The sequence below is a fragment of the Agelaius phoeniceus genome, chromosome 1, assembly GCF_051311805.1.
Source record: "Agelaius phoeniceus isolate bAgePho1 chromosome 1, bAgePho1.hap1, whole genome shotgun sequence".
NCBI classification, from domain to species: Eukaryota; Metazoa; Chordata; class Aves; order Passeriformes; family Icteridae; genus Agelaius; species Agelaius phoeniceus.
In genome coordinates, this window is record NC_135265.1 from 133,889,961 (window position 1) to 133,913,400 (window position 23,440).

The window sequence follows — 23,440 nt, forward strand, 5'->3', positions numbered from 1 at the left end:
AAGCACAGATATAGATGGAGCTTCTTGGGGCAGTCACATAGCACCATGACCTAAATTGATGTCAGATCTTCAAGGAGAGGAAGTAAGATGAAAGCAGGAAAGGGAAGAGGGTGATTTATAAGCTAATGATAAAGGAAGGAGTAAGGCTCCCTCATCCATCGCCCATTACAGGGCAGCACAGGTCTTTGTTCTGAAGACATAACTCAAGATACAATTTATACCAAAGAATGCAGTTAAGCCTCATGGTTGAGCTTAGTTAACCTAGTTATCTGATTGGTTTCAGATAGCTTTTATTATTACCTTTTAATATTTGTGCCTGATTTACTGCATCTTCACATTATCCCAGCCCTGGTAAACTTACAGTTTGCACTAATGATTACAGGTTTTATTCTTTATTTTCAGGGTTGCTGCCCTAGAATTTCTTTCAAGGGGAGGATGCCAGTAGCAAATCTTCATTAGACTATCTATGTAAAATAAATTGTTTTCTCAGGGACCCTCTATGACTAAAACTTTAAGAGTGTGGCTATCCCTTTAAAGTACATCTTCAGCTTCTTTGTGCTTGCTTGCAGTAAGATCCAAGGCTAAGGATTTGGCTGTAGCATTTCACTTCATCCTTCAGGGTCCATACAAAACTGAGCTGTATCACATAGACACAGCATAGAAAAATAACTACCCATATAGGAAATAAAACAAGTCTTATGAGTGGTTTAGATAAAGTATACCTAAAGTAACTAAAATGTAGAAATGACTGAAACAAATAATAATTACTTCTGTAAAGAATTTTTTTGTCTAAGAGGTTCTTAATAGACTTAGGAGACTTCTTCATAGACTTGATAGCATTCTTCATACACCTAATACCATTACTTATTCTTGTAAATATTTTTTTAAGCTGAGGTTGAACAGAGAGGTGGTGATCATGCACTTGGAGAGGGAATTTGGTGGAAAGCAAGCTATGGTTTTACAGAGATACAGGAATGGATTGCTTATAAAGGTGTTGGGCTACAGCAGACAGGCAACTTGCTTAGAAGAATCTTCAGCAGCAGTAAGAACCAGTAGTATGTACTTACTGAAGCAAAGGAGTACAATTTCAACTCTTCTGGTTAGCTGCCCCAGACTCAGCTCTGCTTCTGGTGAAATCATTGCTCTTGAGCACATGATCCCAAGTTAACGTGGAAAAAAATTTTCTCCATCAAGATGAAATTTGCTCCATCTATTTTTATTAGTGTTTTTTTTTAATTTCAGTTTCATGTAGTAGCCTCTTCTATCTAATTGTTCATTTATTAGGAAAAAGATTGTTAACATGAATTTATATACTGGATTTTCCAACTCCTTCGTTGTCAGTGAGCAGTGTTCCTAATTTAGCCTATAGTACAGCTCAGCTAAAAACACTGTAGTAAAATCTTTCAGGGTGAAAATTTAAGAGCTTAAGGGATATGTGGAATCCTCATTTACTTAGTAAATCTATTGCTCAAAAAATCACAAAGCTTACACAATTACCAATGTGCAGGCATGCCTGATGATAGAAGCATGGTTCTTAAGCCTAGAAACAAATAATCACACTGTAGTTAATGATTTAAATGCTATTCAGATGGGAAAGAGAAGCTTAATACCCCAAAAGAATTTTCATTTTCTAGCTGGTTCTCACACCTAATGTAGTCAGATAAAAATAAAGCAGCCTTTACATACAGAGTACAACTTTCTTTAATCTGTCTTCTGGGTTCTCAGCTCATCAGATTGAAGTTCAAACAGAAGGCCAGAATAATTCGGAAAGTGTAGCAAATGTGCAGTCACAGAATCTTCTGTGCCATAATTCCGAGCAGTGGTGAAGTACTGCCTCATTCTATATAGGGATATGGGGATAAAATAGGTATATGTAAATACATCTTGTGGAGATGTGTGAGCATATTGTGTGCAGAACAGGATTAAGAAAAGGTCATTTGTTGGACTGTATTTATACTGAGGGGAAAATTCACAGGGAAAGAACAAACAAGCGACCTCACTAAAAATATGTTTCCAGCACACTGCCTGGGAGAGTGTGACAAGCCCCATGGTGCTGGGAGGCTAAACTGCATTTCATAAAGGGCTTTCTGCAAAGCTGCAGCAGTGCTAACAAAGATTTGTCATTCTGAGCACTCAGAAGCTGTGTCAGCTCCACACAAATGCAAGTACAGCACAAAGCCCACTGGATCTTCTGTTGAAGTCAGTGGAGTTACACAAATATATAATTTATGAAAATCTTTATCTAGACACAAGGTTTCTGTTGTAGTGAGGCTGCCAGAAGCATTGTTAGCTTCTCCACTTCACTCTTTGATAAAGTAAAAGGACTGATCAAGTATATCACATGCTTGGGTTCACCTGCTATACTGCATGGTCACAAAAGAACAAAAAAATATTCATGAGATGATAATGTTGTTGGTGAGTTTGTTCTTCATCTGTGAACATAAAATTATTCCTCATCATTGCTGAAATAATTAGACTGATATTTAAAGTTAGAACTGTATTTTGTGTATGTGTTCAAAAATATTTGAAAGTAATTTGAATCAATAGCAGCATGTATTAACATTAACATTTTTTGCTGCAAATTAAACAGAAAACATTTTTGCATGAACAAATAGTGGAAGAAATTGTGAACATCAAGATAAATTAAGTGAAGAAATCTTTCTTTCCTACTCACTGTTTTGGTTGGGAACAGGGAAGGCTGAGGAAGGTGTCTTTGAAACCCAAACTCCAGACCACAATTTAAATTCCACAGACTTTTAATCTACAGAATTTTGACCAAAAGAAAGCAAGCTGGCAAAAGGTCAGCCCTTCAAAAGCATGATTATTTGCAAAGAAGTGAAAAGTGCAGGGTTACTAAGACTGCAGTAAATAACAGTTTTCTGAATGAATAAGAATTTCATACAATGTAAAAAATTATAACAAAATATTTAAAGTATAGAAAAAAAAGAAAATTGAGTTATGACTAAATATTTTGGGAAATACTTCATTCTATATAAAAATATTACAAAAGTTGAATAATATAGTGTACATCACTACTGGCAGTGCTCTTGTTAAGGAAAATATCCAATTTGCCAAATACCTTTTATTGAACATAGAATCCTTCAGCTTGACTTTAACTCGATAAAACACTGAGTTTTCCTAGAGAGTGTTTAATATTTTCTTGGTGGACTCCTGAGCCCTTCTCAAATGCAAAGTATTTCGTGAAGGAACAAGCTTTTCTAATCGAAGTGCTTCTGCTTTCCAGCTTATCTAAAAAGTGCATTATTGAAAACCTTTTCCTTTCACAGGAATTTTGTCTATTGTTTATATAGGTATCACAGAGAGATATGTTTGATACAAATTGTTTCAGTTGGAAAGAGCTCTGCCAAAGAAAACAGACAGGCAGCTGTTTGCATTGCATATAAAAATTTTGTTAAATATGGCTGCACCTGTGTAAACACAAATTTATTTCCAAGAAGTGCCCCTGCAGCTGCAAAAGCTTTCAGACCTTGCCAGACAAGTTATTTTTATTAAACCATGTAACATACTAAATAGCTCTTTCAATGGTTGTCATGCTGTAAGAACATGTAACATAAAAAAATCTTGTCCATTTTTAGGGAAGATTTATTTTGTTTTTATTTTTCAAAATCCAACAGAGCAAAGGATCCACTCTATAAATTAGCATTATGCTATATTAGTTTGAAAATTTTAAGCAATGCATAGATGTATATACTTTATGAACCCTGTGTGTGTGTGTGCACACTTATGTAGAATTTAATATTTTGTTAGAGCCTTAGTATCTGCCTGATCCAAAGTCTATCAGAGATGATAGAGAGATTTTTAGTGCCTGCAGTAGACTATGAATCAGAGTTAACTTGAAATGCCTGTATCTGCCATGGTACTGTATTTTCTGTGCTTTACCTCTAAAAAGCCTAAACAAGACATTAATTTAAAGACCAGGAGATGCTGGGATGCCCTGTGGTGGGCAGAGATGGAATCTGGGGAAGGCACAGGGTCCCTGCTTTCTAACATTCACCAACACAGTCCTGCTTCAGCAAGAGAGGAGAGAGAGGTAACAAACCCCTGGGTGTGGTGGAAACCTGCCTGGACTGGGAGCAACCTGCACCCAAATTACATGGCCAAAGAAAGCAGCGTGTCCATGCAGGACATAAACAAGACGGTGCTTTCTAGCCATAAAGCAGAATTTTTTGCCCAGCTCTGGTCACCCTCAAAGACACAAAACCACCTTGCCAAAGTGGGTACAAACGAGCCTCCAGGGACCCCCTCGGTGACCAGGGGACACAGTCTGTATTTATGAGTATGCATTCTGCAGCCTTTAGTAGCCTCTGGGGTAGGATTAATAGACATGGTGTGCCTCAGCTCTAGGTTTCCCTATGCAGATGCATATTATGTAATTTGTCTGGGGTATTTGCACTCACTCTGAGGTCCATTCTGGTCCTGTGCCAAACTTGGGACTGAAAATAGATGTATCGTTATTTAAATCTGTACATATACACATTCAGTCTGTGTGCAACGCATCAAGAGCTCTACCTGTACTTAATAAGTTCACAGATCTCCCACTGACATTTATTTTAGTTATTTATACTAAATCATTTTCAGGGAGAATAGAAGCTCTTTTATACACTGTAGGCTGTATGAATGGCTTCTCTAGAAAGCCAAAATCAATAGTGTTTAGTGATTCAATCAGTGTTAGGTGCAGCACCAATTCAAGGGTTAGGGAACTTCACTGGATGGGGTAATATGGTGCCAATGAACCCATCTGAGCTTAGCTCTCCTTTCTGTCTCTCCAGGAGGATGCAGGGGACAGCGTGCTAGAGACACTGCTTCAATTTACTACAGGTGAAGTAAAGGCCAGTGTTTTAATTTATAAAATGATCTAGCCATACATCATTATTTTTAAAGCATATTTCTGGTAACTAATGTGTAAATGCAAATACACATAGACACACATTATAAATATACCTTTTTAAAGACAATTGTCAGTCGTAGCTCCCTTGACAGGTGTCTCTCTGCTACCAATTCAAGCACTAGGGAATGGATCTTCAGTAAATGCCACAATACTTCTAAGCAGCCTCAATCTCACTACCCATGAAGATCTCAAAGGAAAACTAATTGGTAGGTGGGGTATCATGGAGCTGCCAGAGCAGCATTCAGTGAGAGATGCAAGTATCAGAGCAGGTTCTTATGCATTATTACACAAATGCCACCTGAATCAGTGGCACTATTAATTTATCTTTGCAGAAGGAACAAGCCTAAAGTACTGAGGGAAGGAGATTGGATAGAACTGGCATATACATGCTTGAAATAATGCAACCATATTTCACATGCTGCTCCACTTCTGATCAGAAGCTCTAAAATTGCAGGGATGATAGAGAAACCAGTTTGGAGAGGAGACAAAAAATGAAGCCTATGGATGTAGGGAAGAAAGAAAAAGCAAAGCAAGTATGATGAAAGGTGATCGCCAATGTTTGCTTCAATTCCAAAGGGATGCTTTTTCTGTTCTTCACAAGAAAGTTGCCCTTGGCTCCCACAAGCCTTTGGAGAATGATTTCTTTGAACATGTCTGCAGTGACAAGCCCTTGGATCTGCTATGCCACATCAGACAACCGCTGGCATGAAACTTGCACCAGATACATGAGGAAAATGTATATGGAACCTACAACAGGCAAAGTTAGAAATTATTTGACTTTCAGAACATCTCAGGCAAGTCAAAAAGTAGGGATTCCTGTAATTTTGAAGACTGAACTTTCAGATAGTTGTAAGAATGAATTACTGAAATACTGCAATTCTGGAGAATCTTGCTACTAAAGTGAATTGCACATATGCAGAAAAACAAGTAAAATTTATTGTTCACCACTGAGGAATTCATTATTACTATTTCAAAATTTCAACAGTTGGTCAAAGAAATGAAATTATGAAGCAAGTCATAAAATATTTTCAAACAAATAGATGTTGAAATAGTGTTATGAATTCAGCCACAATTGAAAAATGAATATATAAAAATGATGAATCACACATTCACCAAAAAAAAGACAAATCAAAATACAAAACCAGTAGGGGATAGGAGATGGGAGGAAAAATCCCTGATCCAAAGAAACACCCTCCCACATTGATGTTTCTTCTGGTAGGGGAAAAATATGAACCTCAGACTGTACATGCAGCTCTCCTACCTTGTACCAGATAAGTTTATGCACTGAGTGTCCATCCCAGAATCAGACTGTAAATAAAGGAGCACAAGATTGAATTAAATTGTGTTGAGATTCTGGGACCATGATGAGCCAAGAGTAACTGCTTTCTCTGCCATTAGGGTATGAGTGAAACTTTGGACCATGGTCTGGAAGAGGGTTACTCCATATCTATGCTGATGGCTATAATTTAATGTTTGAACTTGATTTTTGTAAACAGCACATTCTTTAATAGTGTCTGTGAGGCTGACTAGTTGGAAAATAGCACAAAGCCAACAGAAAAATAAAAAAGATAAGGTCAGTATGCTTCAGTACTCTTGATAAGTAAGACTAAGGAAGGACTTGACTCCACTCATTGGACAAATCTTCTCCTTTGACATAGTGCTGTGTCAGGAGGCAGCAGTGAAGGACATAGAGGTTCCACAGTGGGAGGCATGATGGCATTCTGTGATGGAAAAAACATGGCCATCAGTTTTCCTGCTGAATGGGTAAGGAAACTGATGACAGCCACCAATTTGGGGGTTTTGCTATCCAAAAAATGGATATGACATTTTTCTGACTGTCTGCTGTGCAGGAGTCAGAAATGTACAGGAGTCCTGAGAGAAAGCATGATTGCACAGCCAGCACTGTGTGAAGCAATTGTGAAATGCATTGTCCCTGTGGTGGTTCATATTTTATTGAAGAAAGCCCTAAAATATAAAGTGTTGGTTGATTATGGGTAACCAAATCACGCTAGATGTCCATAAGCAATTATAATAAAATATTAAAATAGTTTTATAGTCTAGCAAAAAAAAAAAGATAAAAATATAGAGCCACATACTTTTGATTTAGTTGCTTCAATTTCCTTTTTTGTACATTAAAAATGTATACAGGAGCTGCCATTTCAGTTGCATAGGATATCAAGCCACTTTATTTTTTGAGAAACACCAACCTAAGTACAGCTGATTTGCCAAGTCACAAAGATTTGCCCCCACTAAGCTGCACATAACTGAGTTATGCTCATGATCTGTCCTTAAATAATAAATTTAGAATCCTTATTAGAAAAAGTGTTGCTGTCTAGCAGTTGGAGATAAACTATGCTGCAGAAGTCTCTAGAAAAAGATAGAAATAAGTCGCTTAATAAAGTCTAAATCATTCCTTAGGTTAGCTAATAGAAGCACCCGTGGTTATAAAATTAATCAGTCTCTGCTATTACAGCAAATTGGTGAAGATTGTATTGACACATCTTCATCTGCATGTCTCATCAGAGGTGTCCGTGCCATTTAGCTACAAAACCCTGGAGGCTTTACTCTGCACAGAATCTTATAATACTTCAATTAAGGGACACCAAGCTGCCAGCCAGACAGCAGAGCATTTATTTCTTGATGACTCCTTAAGTTGTGCCACAGGCCTATCATTAAGAGAATATTTTTCACAGCATGTTGCAAAGATCCTCATGCCATTAAAAGGAATTGAAAAAGCATCAATTTGTTGTTTCCACCTAACACAGATATTTTTCATTGCTGGAACAGCCATTAAAAACAATCTGTTTTATTGCGTTCTGAAAAGATCACAGGAAGTACACATTGTGATTTATTTTAAGTATGACATTAGTATGAAAGGTAGAGAAAATCTGAAATATTTGCAATAAATACTTAAAACCACAAAGTATTAAATATGTTTTCTTAAAAATTTTGCTAAAAATCTCCTTTACTATGATTTCATATGAGACCTTCAGAGATTCTTAAATGACCTTGAGGGCATCTTTGTTTTTTGAGAGAGAATCAGACTGTTTTGTTCCTATGATATTCAGTACTAATGAACAACCCCATATAATGGGTACAAAACTTAAAAGTGAATTTTTTGTTTCATATGCTTCCTATGGTTATCACCTTTCCTTGACATGGGGTAATAGAACCTCTAGACCAGGAAACAAGGAAGCTTTACATAGAATATTTTATATATATATACATAGAATATTTTATATATATATATATATATATATACACACGTGCACACACACACACACACACACACACACATTTATTATAAAGATAAATTACAGACATTTATATAAAGATAAATTACACTTCCTCTAATAATTTAGGACTCATCTGCAAAGGGACTCCAAGCATTGCTCAGCCACTTGAACTGCATAGCTTCAATAGCAGGAAAGCAACTAAATCCCCAAGTGCCCACACTTCCTTAGGCACCAAGGGTATCACCCATACACCTGCCAGCATGAGAATGCAATTTAACTTTACTGACCAGCTGTGTGCCCAACACCTGGGTAATCTGGAGAGCAGCAAGCCCACACTGATCTCATGCAAACCCTAATCTAGGGCTCATTCCCAGACCTGCCTCCTCACTGGACTCAAGCTGTTAGGGTCTAGCTGGGTAACATATACTGCACTGAGCACTGGGGCTCACAACATGAGAAGGACTTGGATATGCTGGAGCAAGTCCAGAGGAAGATGGTCAGAAGGCTGGAGCACCTCTCCCATGAGGACAGGCTGAGAGAGCTGGGGTTGTTCAGCCTGCAGAAGAAAAGGCTCCAGAGAGACCTTATAGCACCTTCCAGCTATATAAGGGAAACCTACAAGAAGGCTGGAGAGGGGCTTTTGACAATGGCATGTAGTGGGAGGACAAGGGGGAATGGCTTTAAACTGAAAGGGGATAGATTTAGATTACATATTAGAAAGCAATTCTTTACTGTGAGGGTGGTGAGGCACTGGGAGAGGTTGCTCAGAGAAGATGTAGATGCTCCATCTGTGAAGGTGTTCAAGGCCCGGTTGCGTGAGGCTTTGAGCAACCTGGCCTAGTGGAAGGTGTCCCTGCACATGGTGCAGGGGGTTGGAACAAGATAACCTTTATGGTTCCTTCTAGCCCAAACCATTCTATAATTCCATGGTTCTATATGCTTGGTTTTACCATACTGGTGGGTGAATGGGGCTTTCCTGTTTTTTCTCATCATCATTCTGCCTGCTGTAAATCAAGAATGTAAGCACAATCACCTCACACATCTGCAAGGGAGTCCCCCATTTGCCAGGGTGTGCTCCCCTCTGGAGTAGGTCTCCTTTAGTGTCTCTCTTGGAGGTGTTTTGCATTGCACTGCACTGTAAAGGCAAATAAGAAAAGGAAGTGCCTGTCTTCCTAAGCCTATGTGCTAGCACCTCATGTAAGATTCCAAAACAACACGGTCAATGCTCCACGACAGGCAGTATGGGGATCTGAAGGACTGTGCATCCCCAAGGACTTGGTCCCTGTGCTGTTGTCATGAGTTCACCCAGGCTCAGTGACAGGTGACTATCAAAGCTGCTCCATCACTCTGCCTCTCAGCAGGACAGGGGAGAGAAAATATAATAAAAGGCTGATGAATTGAGATAAGGGCAGAGAAAGATCATTCACCAGTTACTCTCACAGGCAAAGCAGACTTAGGGAAGTTAACTGAATTAATTACCAATCAAATCACAGCAGGATGAGAAATAAAACTGTATCTTATAAATAAAACTGTATCTTACCCTCACACTTCCCTTCTTCCTAGGCTTCCCCCAGTTCTCTCTCCCTCCTTTCCCTTGCCAGTGTAAGGGGATGGGGAATGGAGGTTTATCACAGGTTGTCTTTCCTTTCTCATCAGAGAAACAACTCCTCACACTCTGTTTCTGCTCCAGCATGGAATTTCCCCCATAGGAGTCCTCCACAAACTTCTCTAACGTAAATTCATCCCATGGGCTATAGTTCTTCACAAACTGCTTCAGAGTGGGTCCCTTCCACGGGGTACAGTCCTTCAGGAACAGGCTGCTACTCTGAAAGTGCTGGTCCCCTGTAGGGTCACAAGTCCTCTCAGCAAATGTGCTTTACATGGGCTGCTCTCACCATGGGGCCACAGGTCCTGCCAGGACTTTTCAGGAATCTTTTGGGAATCCTGAAAAGTCTCTTTCAGGACTCTTTTTTCAGGAAACCTTTCAGGATTCTTTTCCGAATCCTGAAATTCAGAAATTTGGTCTCTTTCAGGAATCCTCCTGCTTTCCTTGTGGTCACAGTCTCTTTCAGGAATCCACTGCTGTGGGGGTTGTAGTTGGATCTCTGCATTCCCGTGGACCTCCATGGGCTGCAGGGGCACAGCTGTTTCACCATGGTTTGTGCCACAGTCTGAAGGGAAATCTCTGCTCTGGCACCTGCAGCAGCTTCTCTCCCACCTTCTCCACTGACCCTGGGGACAGCAGAGATGTTGCTCCCACATATTCTCACTCTGTCTCTCTCTGGATGCAACAGTGCAGCAACTTTCCCTCCTTCTTGAATACATCATCCCAGAGGTGCTACCAGTGTTGCTGACAGGCTCAGCATTGGCCTGTGGCCAGTCTGTCTTCCACTGGCTCTGTTGAACATGGGAGAAGCTTCTGGCAGCTTCTCACAGAAGTCACCCCTGTAGCCCCTCTGCTACCAGAACCTTGCCAAGGTTCAAGAGCCATGCTGCACCCCTTTTTTGATCTTCACACTTTGCCAGACAGTTTCTCAAATTTGAACCCTGGCTGTCCTGGGTGGATAAGAGAGGGGGGTAAGAGCCTCTTGAGAGCCCATACAGGCTTAAGTTGCCATTTTCTCCTGAACACCACCGCTGCTACCTCTGTGTCCTGGGATAACTTTCCAAGACACCTCATTCTGTTTGTGTATGAGGGAAAACCAAATGTCACTAAGTGTTAAAGCCTTTCCAATGCTCAGGCCCCTGAGGATCTCAGTCCTGGCACACTAATGCTATAGTTTCATGGGCAAGTTTGAAGAAAGGGCATCCCCCATTTTGCCCTTTGAGAGGAGCATCACCCTCTCCCTGATGCTGGAACAGCTATTGACACAGTCATGGACTTCATCTGGATAAATAGTGGGGATAAACTGGCTCAAAAAAAAAAATTAGTTGGTAAGTTTTCTGCCAGATTGGTCCTTAACGAGGTCAATGTATGGCTCCACAAAGGCACAGACACAGGGCAGGGTGGGCTGAGAAGGCAGGAACAAACAAGGTCGAGCAGAGCAGAGCAGAGCAAGAATCCTTTCACCGGAAATAGAACCAATTTTATTACTCTCTCAGGGAATTGTACTGCCGGTATGTTGTTTAATTAGAGCTGATTAAGTATCATATTCCAAATCTCACGAAAAGTTTGCTTTCTGAACATGTCTAACACACAAAAATGAAAAGTAGAACTGGAAGTGTTTGTCAACCAATTTTGATTCCTCAAATTGCTGTTTCAGTGTAAAATATTTGCTTAATATAAACCAAAGAGCAATAGCTTATATTAGCCACTTGTTTACCTGGCCTTGATATTGATTCTAGAGTCTTAACTCATGAGCAAACCCACTGAATGAAATAAGATCCTTAACATGATTAAAACCTACTTCCTGAAGTAAAAACTTCTGGGATTAAGCTCCTTATTTGTAGCAAGTTTTTTTGGGATGAGCCCTTAGCAAGAGACATCTTCATTTTAAATCAGCACTAAACTATTATGTTAATATATGAGAGATTAAATTATTTGGCCTACTGCCCTTATTCATATATGTAAATTTCTGAAAATATATTGAAAGAAATAGCATTTGCAATTTCATCTCGTCTGCAATTAATTTATTTAAAACTAACATGTATGGTGAGTGACAATTTTGTAGAGAAAAAAATACATTATATAATGAAGGCCAGACTCTATAGCTCTAATTCATGTGAATAGCCTTGCTTGTGTGAATAGTCCCACTGGTTTCAATGGACTATTCACACCAGTTCAATGGGATTATTCACATACATAATACACTATGGTATTTGGGATGAAAGATGCTATATAAATGTAAACTGCTATAAAAATATTAATAATATGCATTTTAACTTACAGCAAAATATGCATTTATCCTGGTAGCCATTATAGCTGATAAGGTAAATCATGTTTGAGCTAAGAAACTCCTACTGTACATCCAAAACACTTATTTAACTGTGCTAATAATAAGTAGTATTTTTGTGAAAATAGAAATACACATTTACAAGAATGAAAATACGACATGTATTTATGAAAAAGCTTTTCAGAGCTTTCAGGTAAATACTATGTATGTTTTCTTATTCCATAAAGGCAATATATTTTCTTTTTTCTTTTCTAGAATAAACAAAATACAAAGGTCCAAATTCATCTCTGCAGTGGTTCTATTGACTTCAGTCAAGTTTACCAAAACCAGGAAGGCAATTTCACACAGAGGGTATCACAAAAAACCTCTATTGCCAGCCATTTAAAGCACCAATTTGCAATGTGATGTGTGCAAGCAGTTCTTCCAAACCAGCATGCAAACCCTTCAGCAACTTCAGAAGAGCTGAATTGCACATTATGGCAACATTCACATTTCTAATGCCAAAACCTAAAAATCCATAGTTATTATAAATCCACAGAAATTCATATATATCATTCATAGATTGCAGCAATAACAATAATTAGAGAAAAATTGACAGACAAGTTACATCTGAAGAACCTTTCCCCAGTAAAATGGTGTATTTAAAAAACTCTGTGGGGGCACATCCACAGTCACCATGACTCTGCAGTCTTCAATTCAGTCAGCCAACTCCTTAAGAATAAAAAAGAGGAGTGAAAGCATGTGAGTGACGTACAGCCCTGTGCCTCCCAAACTAATAGCTGTGCAGTGAATTAATATCATGTAGTCTAGGAAATCAGTCACTGTCATGGAAACAGTCTGCTAATTTATTAATTTGTTATTAGTCTATTTTCTTATTTCTTTTTTATTTATTTATTGCCAATTCTTCAGTAATGCAGTGAGTATAATGCACATACCAGCAGTACCCCTTTGGTCTGAGAGGCAGACCTTTGCCTCTCAGGTAACTGTTGCATATAGGTAAAGCCCTATAAAATAAGGGCCTTTAAATCACAGCTCAGGCCTGCTGCTTAGGCTAAGTAGAAGGGAACTATGGGAGAATGACTCTGCTGGAATGGGGTAGAGATACATGAGAGACGTGAGAGACAAGAGAGACATGAAAGATGTGAGAGATGTGAGAGATGAGCTGCATGTTCACATCGTGTTGTAGGGTGCTTGGATGACTTGGGCTTGTTGTGCCTTAAAACTGTGTAAACTGGTAACCAGCTAACTGCTTTAAAAGGCTTTGTTTTTGCAATAAAGGGGCTCTCCTTTGCACCTGCCTGGGGATTCTACGTCTCTTTGCTTCATACAGGTAACCAGCATGGCAACCTAGCACAATGAGACTCTATGTTTGTGCTGGATGAGGCAGTTCCTCAGCTCTCTTCCCACCTCTTAAAAAAAATTGATCAGAGAGAAGGGGTGGTGGCTGGATCTTCAAACTTGTCCTCCAAAATGCTGAGCACTGTTACTTCCATTGGTGACACCAACTGGGCTCAGCACTTCTACCAGTGTATCTCATCAATGTGTTTTTTCAGTTTCTCTGTGTTGTGAGTTTACAGGGACATGAAAGAGAGGGAGCTAGGTCTGTTCAGCCCTAGGAAGAGACAACTGAAAGGGGACCTCATCAATACATATCTAAGTATTTCAAGGGAAGATGTGAAGAGGGTGGAGCCAGGATCTTCTCAGTGGTGCCAAGCAATAGGACAAGAGGCAATGGGCAGAAACTGATGCACAGAAAATTCCACCTGAATATGATGAAGAACTTTACTCTGTGGGTGACTGAGCACTGGAACAGATTATCCAGATAGGCTGTGGAGTCTCCCTGACTGGAGATACTCATGAAACTTCTGGCTGCAATTCATTCCATGTGCTCTGGGATGACTTTGCTCGAGCAGGGAGGTTGGACCAACCTCATCCATTCTGTGATTCTATGATTACCATACATCAGTATGGCACAGGGTAGGGAGGTTTGATTTGCTGGGGCCTTGAGTGGCTCCAGTACTCTAAGTCCACATTATAGCTTCAATGGTGAGGAGGTCTGGAAGAGGTTCCAGTCTAGGCCCACACTGCTGTGCACAGAGGACAAACTCATGGAGGATTCTCAAGTCACATTGTAGGTGGATCATACAAATTTTGTCATTGTGTGTCTTCAAATGCTTCCAGTAAAAAGGGAAACTTCAAGTGTAATAGTGTGTCTGAATGCATGTTGTATTGCTCCATGTATAGGTATAAGGCAAATTTACACTCAAAATAAGCCCCCCAGTTCACTCTCTCGACACTCTCGATTGAGACTTTAACCTTCTCCTCCTTTTTTTCTTCCCTACTTCTGGTGCTGGTGCTGGTATGGCTGTGGCACCAGACAATTTTCACATGTTCTGCTCTACTTCTTTCTTAAATCCTTCATCCCATGTGTCAGACTACAGAAGACAGAGAGAAGAAATGCACAAGGATGAGAAGAAAAAAGCAGAAACTTCTCCCTGCCATGTAATCTAGGTCCTGTCACTCTTAGACATTTTACAGGTACTAATTTTCCAAGCTCATTCAAACTATGCTGGACTTTCCAAAGTGAGTAATAAATGCTGATCTGAATCAGGACTACACTGGAATGACTTAATAGTAACAGTTGAACTTGACACAGAAGCATGCTGATCTACATCCCTCTATTTGTCTCGTTTTCTTGGCTTGCCTTGTCTTTGTTTTCTCCTTCCTCAGGTGAAGCATTTAATGTCATCTCTACATATTCTTTTTCAGCTTTCCATCCTATTTCTTCATCAAAAAACCAACAAACAAAAAACCAAAACAGCAACCAAATAAACCACCCCCCAAAAAATCCACCCAAAAGAAACCCAATAAAAAATCCCAACTCCTGAAAGTATCAGTTGATCAGCTGAAAAGAACAAAGTTAATAGAAGGACTGAAAGTGAATGGAGACAACAAGGAGCTGCACAGCCCAGAGAAAAGAAAGCAGATCTAATACAGTGATCTGAATCTCACACAGTTTCAGTCCTGAGCTTAGTGACTGGGGAAAGGCAGCTGGATGCCTGAGCTCCATCAGGACACAGGAAGATCTGAGAAGTTTCAAAGGGAATGTGTTTGGTCCTGTCAGACTCAGCTAAGTCTGGGCAGGCTTCAGTCTCTCAGAAAGATCAGGCAGACCCATTCCAGTGGTTTCAAAAGGGCCCTTGAAAGCCTGGTACTTTCATCAGCATCCTAGAAAAACTGGTATGTTCATCATCTTTAGGGACTCTTTTTGCACAGGGCTTCTATCTGAAATCAAAGTAATAAGCAGGTGAGAAGAAAAAAAAAATAAATACACCATTGTTCACTGACTTAAGTTGAAAGTCCCATTGGGTCAGTCATGTTTAATAGGTATGAATGAACCAATCTTACATAAAAGTCTATTCTGTTTTGAAAAAAAAAAACAGCAACAAAAAACCTGAACAAAAATGCACCACTTTTTAGTCTTCACAATCATGTAGCAATGAGTTCCACAGCTGAACTATATATTTTGTTTTACTTCCACTGATTGATCTCTCCTAAGCCCCAATAAGACAGTGACCTGAGAGTCACTCTTACTCTTAGCTTTTGGTTACTCTCATCTTCCTCTTTCACCTGAATATAAATCTAAATGTTTTTCCAATTTTAAAAGACTGGTCTTCAGCTGTAACTGTATTTCATTCTTGTCTCTTCCATTTCAAAAATCTTGAGTTTTTCCTGTTCAAAATTTTTTTTCTGTATCCTCTTCAATCCAACTTCTACACTACTAAGCCTGGAAAATTGCATTTGAATTTCCCATGAGGCTATTCTGACCACTGAGGCACTGTATAAAAAAGAAGAAGTGGCATTAATTCCTCTTCCAGATGTGCTTTCTCTGGGAAAAGCAAATTTTCACAAAGCTGCACCTTATTATTCTCTGCACAGCCAGCCTAGAATTCTCCTTTTTTTTGTGTGTGTGTGTGAAACCTACAGCACACAATGCTAAGACTGCAGCTTGTTTTAATGTTCCATTTCACTTCCTTACATCCATCTGCCATATATTTTTTCATTCTCTGAAACTTACTGAAACATGGGGTTTTTTGTCCTCTGCTTGTGCCTCTCCTTGTACACAGAACTCTGCTGTGCAGCTGAGACTCCCAGATGCTACCAAGCTGCAAGCAGTACTAATAACTTCACATCCTGCCATCAGTTTTTTGAATTCACATGCAATGTGAATCAAATTTTGTCACAGGTAGAACAGCATGCTTGAATAAAGCCAGGTACCTACTGGAGGATGCTAAGTACAAATGCTAACATTTTTAAGCAACATTTGGTGCCGCGCCTGGGCTGGGGCAAGCCGTGGTATCAGCACAGGCTGGGGATGCTGAGAGCAGCCCTGCTGAGAAGGACTGGGGGTCCTGGTGGGTGAGAGGCTGGACATGACCCAGCCATGGGCACTGGCAGCCCAGGGAGGCAATTGTGTCCTGGGCTGCACCCAAAGCTGCGTGGGCAGCAGGGAGGGGATTCTGCCCCTCTGCTCTGCTCTGGTAAGATCCAACCTGGAGTCCCCAGCACAGGAAGGATGTGGATGTGTGGGTGTAAGTCCAGAGGAGGCCACTGAGATGATCAGAGGGATGGAGCACATCTCCTATGAGAAAAGGCTGAGAGAATTGGGATTGTTCAGCCCGGAGAAGAGAGGATTTCAGCGAGACCTAGTTGCAGCCTTTCAGTACCTGAAGGGACCCTACAAGAAAAATGGAGAGGGACATTTAACAAAAACATGACAGGACAAGGGGGAATGGGCTTCAAATGAAAAAGGAACAGAGTAGGGAGGGTTTGGATTAGACCATAGGAAAAGCTTCTTTACTGTGAGGGTGGTGAGGCACTGCAACAGGTTACCTGGAGGAGTTATAGATGCCCCATCCTTGGAAGTGCTTAAGGCCAGGTTGTGGATGGAGCTCTGAACAACTTGATCTCGTGGAAGGTGTCTCCACCCATGACAGAGGGGTGGGAACTGGATGATCTTTAAGGTCCCTTCCAGCCCAAACCATTCTATGACTCGATGATTTTTCTCTCATTCTATCCCTCATTTTTATAATATCTTAGCCCTCTTTTCATGAAAAGGATGAAGCTGAGATACTTTTCCTTCTTTTAAAATAGTTCTGCTGAGTACTAAACCACTTTTCATTCTTGCTGGAAGTTAAGGTCATTGTGACTGCTTGACTGGGGTTACCACCGAACTAGAGACCAAATTAGGGCATCCTGAGATGCTCATCATTCAGCTACTTATTTCCATAAACACAATGAAATAAGTGTATTAATCTCAGAAACTCAAATTCTATCTAGGCACAGACTGAGAGTAATAAAATACAATAAATAAACTGGGGAAAGAAAGATGTAAATACAGGTGTGTGTGGGAATTTTCTGACATTGAAAGGAAAAACACTATCAAGAGAGACCCAGATCCTGTGGATATTGGTTTGAATAACTCAGGCTCTCCGTGCAAAAATTTGTTTCAGCATCTGAAATTCTGAAACCAGAAATGTGTGAATTTTCAGTTGATTCTTCCTCTGTAAGAAGCCACCATAACTGAGCCATGAAAACTTTTTAATCTCTGCAAAAATATGCTTGTAAGTAGAATAATACCATAAACATAGATGAATGCTCATTCATGCTGTACTTTTTGCAATAGACTTGCAAGTCACTGTCAGATGAATAGTTTCCATGAGAGGGCTAATGTTTCTTATATAATTTAAGCAGCTCAAGGCCCGTGCATTATCTCAATCTAAAAGAAAAAACCCTCCATATACAGAGTTTTGTCTTATTCTGGCAAAACTCCCCCATGAAAGAACTGATGTGCTTCAAACACCCCACTAATGGTACAGTAAATTACATTTTCACATTTGGAACATTGTAATAGATTTCTCTACAGAGTGATTTATCATGCAACAATTAGGAACCCTCGGGAATCGGATGACCATTTTAAATTTTATCAGCTTGTTTCAATAAACTGTTAATGTGACCCTAATGTTTGGGAAGCACTTTAATATAATCAGATTTCAGTTGTTCAATCTACTGACATTAATGGCTACCTCATTAATCATAGGATTCTCACTGAGACCTCAGAGGCTGTGCTAAGTTCAGTGGACCAGTTTTTACAATAATAAAAACAACAGGCAATTTTCAACAGGGAAAAAATCTAACTGAAAAACATTGGGTTCTGTTATCCTCTTGGAGTTGACAAGGTCATTTAATAATCCCCTGAAGTGTGGAAAAAACATAATTTTTGTGTAGTTCATTTTTATTTGTAAAGTGGTCAATTAAAAATTGTAGTCATAAGAACTGAAATCTCCTGCTTTAAACAAATAGTGCAGTCTAAGAGGTAAAACACAGGAGAAAGACTATGTAACAGCCTGTGTATAAAGGGCTCAGAATGCCTACCACATGTACCCAGGGACAGTGATATTTCTGCCCTGAAAGCAGTTGTGTCCTGCTGTGGTGGCTCTCACCTTGCCAAATACACCACTAATTACTAATAAAGCTTACCAATATGTAAGATATTGCCAGAATATTGCAGTGGCTTCCCTACCATCACCATCAAAATATCTTATTGTCCTGAGCTGTTTAATGGAAGACCATACCAAAGGCTTTGTATCAGATAGGGTGCTAGAATTTGTGTCTCAAGGTCTAGGGAAATTTTTATGACTGTTCTTATAAAGGTCTTGACTGTAGGTGTCCAGGAGTATGTTAGGAAACACACAGAGATATTTCAGTGCAAACCCTGAAGAACGGTCAGGGCAAAGGATGTGAGGAGATAAACAATTTCTGAGAAATTAGAACTGCAGCAAAAATTACTAATATCATAAGGAACTGTAAACTCAAGTCAATAGACTTTCTCCCATTCTGCAAAAGCAGGTTTAGCAGCTGATGACCTGTTTATCAGCCTTCGATGGAAAAGCAGAATGGTGGAAACTTCCATCACCTCTCAAAGAAAACACTCTTCCTAATGAAGTGTCTTCTGGAAATGCAGGAACCAATAATTGCTCTTAACTCTTAACACAGTCTGAGAGTATCAAACAGCAGTAAGCACTGAAACAGTTAATTTTAGAAGCTGATTTTAATAGGTCCTGGTTTCTTTATTGAAAATGTAATCTATTTTTTTGTATATGTACTTGATATGTTATTCCCTTGACAGTTAATACAGTTGATGTGCACTTGCCTTATTTGCTGAGTTAATCTGTCCAAAACAGGTACATGGTTGCAAGCCAAAAGAGGGTATGTACAGTATTGACATATTTATCTAACAGTAATGTTGGAGCTTCAATAAAATTGGTTTTACCAAGTTAGAATGTCAGATCTTTAAGACATTAGCAAGAACCGTGCATTTTGATTCCTACTTTGCTTAGTAATGAAGTTAACAAAGACCACTAAATTAAGTCTATTTTTCTAATACACTTGAAATAGAAAAATATTATTTCAGTCTTATCAGGTAGATGTGTTTAGAGGAGGAAATGTTATCAGCACTTTGAATAAACTGGAAGGCACCAGCACAAGGCCATACAGCAGAGGTAATTGTTCATACAGCACTCAAGAAAGAGATCTAGCAATTCACAGATACATTTTCAAGGTCAGTGAAAAAAAACAAGGAACAATAAAAATCCCTGGATCACTAAGTCCTGGCTATCCAAGCACCACACCAGGTCCTTTTCTGAATGCCTCTCTTTAAAAGGGACAGATTTCTTGTTATAAATGCTTTCACTGAAAGTTACTTCAGTCCTTCCACTCTCAAATGGTTAGAAATCTTCTTAGTAAAAAAAAAGAAGTTGTCTATGCTAAATTTTACCATTGCATTACTCTTCCATAAAAGTATTACCATACTCCTCTTCCTATTTGACTAGCTTTATCATCTGGCTTAAATGTTTTCCTACCAGCCATTCCCATTTCCTGGACATATATCCTACCAAACTTCAAGTCTTCTATTCCACTGCCATAAAAAATATATCTTATTTACATAAGTATCCAAAGCTTTTCCTTGTCTCTTCCATATTCACCTAATTCTTCTAGAACACAGCTATGAATCTTGCAGAAGAGTGTCTTCAGAAGAGAACTCAAAATTGGTGTGCAGGGTGCTATGACAAATATATAATGGTGGATTTGTAACCAGAATAGAAAAGAAGGCTCTGATTAAAGACTGAGAGCTGCTGTTCTAACTAGCTAGACAAACATAGGTGTGGGTCTAGGAAAAATTTATTAGAACAACAATTATAGAAAGTAAATTTATGAGGTAAGCTATTGTATGACAAGTTCTCAAAATCTTCTAGTTCTGTAGAGATTTTTTTACTTATCGGGGAAAAAAGTCCTATTAAAAAAACCCTCATATAATTTAAAAGGGACAATGTGTGAGAGCTGGGATTAGTGAGGGCAGAAGTAATGCTGTAATAGCCAGCATCAGAAGTTTGAAAGTTTCTTTGATACAGCACCTATCTATAATATGCAAGTGCAGGGACAAAATGGAGAGAAGAATTTAATGCAGGTGACTGGAGAGAGGAAAAAGAACTAGCAGAGAACATAGCACAATGAAGAAATAGATCAGAATAAAGATACAGGAAAATGAATGGCCCTACAAGATTTGGAGAGATTAAGTAATTTCAATTTTGACTGAAATCCTTTTAAAAAAATTCAAGCCATAATCTGTTAGTAATTATGTATGTGGCCCTGGCTGATGGTCCAGAGCAGGAGTTACCTGATACACGGCTTTAGTGTGAAATGTGGTGTTTTTAGTACATGTTATCAGCAGTGATCCATCAAAGCATAATATGTAAGATTACCCACTGGAACCCAGTAACTTGGCTTCAAGTGTTTTTATTTATAGTTTGTGCAGATGCAGATGAAGCAGTGAACCTAGGCTGGCATTGGCAGGCTTCAAAAAAAGAAGCACCTTCCTTCTGGAATGTGCTTTGAGATAGAGAGGGTACTGTCAGTTGAATATCTCATGTTGAACAGCTACTGTAAGCTTTAAAGGGATATTTAACTCCAGGACACAGATCTGGGTGTTTACTCTGTGTTTTCAGAGGGAGGGAGTATAGTAAGTGCTGGTGTTTCAAAGGAGGATGGTATTGCTTGTATTTAATTTATTTTGCTCTTTCTCACTGCTGTTTGGGAAGGAATGGCTTTGAACTCTTAATTGTATATTTTGTTTTTATCAGAGCACAGACCCATCCTGTCCTTTCTCACTCCCCCTCCTTTCCTCCTGTAGTCCTCACTTTACTGCTTTCTTCCTTCTCTCTTGCCTTTCATCTCCCACCCTAACAATAAACAGTCTGGAGCTGAATCCAGAGAGCAGAAAGAGCTCTGATTCCCTCCCCATCCAATACCGATCCCAATAAAACTTTGAAATGGCATCCAGATCTTTGCTGTGTGGAATGGAGTCTGTCTCTAGCATAAAAGAAAGCACACACCACAATTTGTCAAGGAGGGGGATTTTCCTCAAGCAATCTTCCTCTCTAAAGAAAGTGCTCACTCCCACATTAGCAGGAATGATTTTGTTTGAGCAAATGAGCACTAGGAATGGAAGCAGCAGCAACCTGGGAAGAGGTGGAGCTTGTGCAGAAAGGATGATGAAGACGCTAAGGATTAAGAGGCTGGATGCCTCTTGATGCACCAGGTATTTATGTCAGTAATTCTCATTAGATTTAATGTGAATAACAGTCATAAATCCCCCGAGGACTGAGAGAAGAACAGATTCCTTAATGTTTCCACGAGGAATACTTTGAAACCTTCATAAAACATTCATATTTGATGGAAAGGAAAACCTACTTTAATAAAACATGTTTACCACTATTATACAATCAGCAGTTGGTATTTTATTTACTTGAGTATAATGTATAACATACTTGCATGGTTATTATATATTATTAGGCTAAGATTGCTTTACTTCATATTATTGTTTTGTTTATCTAACATTAACAGTTCATTTTACTGTAACCTCAAAACAGCATTTCAAGAAAGCCAGAAAGAACCCAAGTTTACAGAACAGTTTCTTCTTCTTTCTCTAAGACCCTGTTTCTGAATGTGGTTCAAAGGAAGACACAGAACAGATGAGTTTGAAGCAATTGCTGTTTAAGGTTTATTTTACTGCCTTAAAAAAACTCAGAGTTAGTTTGGGGTCCTTTGTTGTGGGCACTGAATAAATGCAGGAGATTTTCAGAGGACTAGTTTGTTGACTACAAAGGTGTGTCACAAGACACCTGATATGCCCTAAGGTACTTCACTTGGCTGCTTCCAAAGGCAAAAAGTCCTGCAGGCTCTGTGCCTTACATGATGGTCCTGGGAGGCAGGCTCTTAATACACCACAGCAAGCAAAATAGCATTAGATGCCTAAGTTCAGGCATCTCAATCCCATCTTTAAAACATTTGATGCTTCCAGAATACATCCAGGGACATTTTACTTGTGACTGCACACCTTCAATGTCCTTTGGCTACAGAGTAGCACAAGACATTCATGAAACAATGCACACAGCTACTCAAAATACTCCAGGCTGCACATACACTGGTACTGAAATTAATACAAATAATTCTGAGGAGAGCAAGAAAAGCAAGCTGTGCTCCATAAAAACCTTTCTCTGTCCCAATGTAATCACCTTTCCACAGTATTCCAAGTCAAATTCATGAGCACCTTTTGTTGATGAAATTTACTTATCATAGTTTATTTTTAACTCATGTGTGTACATTTTAGAAATTGAGGATAAAATGTGTTCAAGTTCCTGTGCAGCTGGGTAAGTACAGGTGTGTGATCCCAGTGTTTTATATACCTTCTAATGGTTGCTAGCATTGCAACCATTGTGAAAATAAGAGTAGTACCCATTTAAAGCTCACATATCATGAGTAAAATCTGCAACACTTCTTGAGGAAATGTTAAAATGTTCAACATCCATGTTCTCAACAAGTAAATAACACATTATAGGGCTACATTATGACCAGATTATATCTATTAGTTACTGCTGTGCACCATGTAAATCTCCAGATTCCCCTGGGAAATGAGAAAAATCATTTCAGACTTCAATAACTAACAATCAGTTATTGCTCTGGGCAATAATAAAGCTGAATGCAATTACCTAAAGTGAAGTTAGCAGTGTAACAAATGAAATACAGATTTCTTTCTCTCCTAAAATAAATGTAGCATCTCCTCATCACACACTACTGCATGGTATAATAGGGTTTTCTAAACAGTGTTTTGTCTGAACAGCCTACTTGAGACTTGAAATATATGTGATTAAAACTTATATAAAAAGTTACTTTTTATGATATCACTTGCACGATCACTTAGGGTTAGAAAAAGATTTTTCAGATTCAGGCTATGAATCTGAATAAGTAAAGCACTCATTCCAGAAAAACAGATTTAAAAAAAA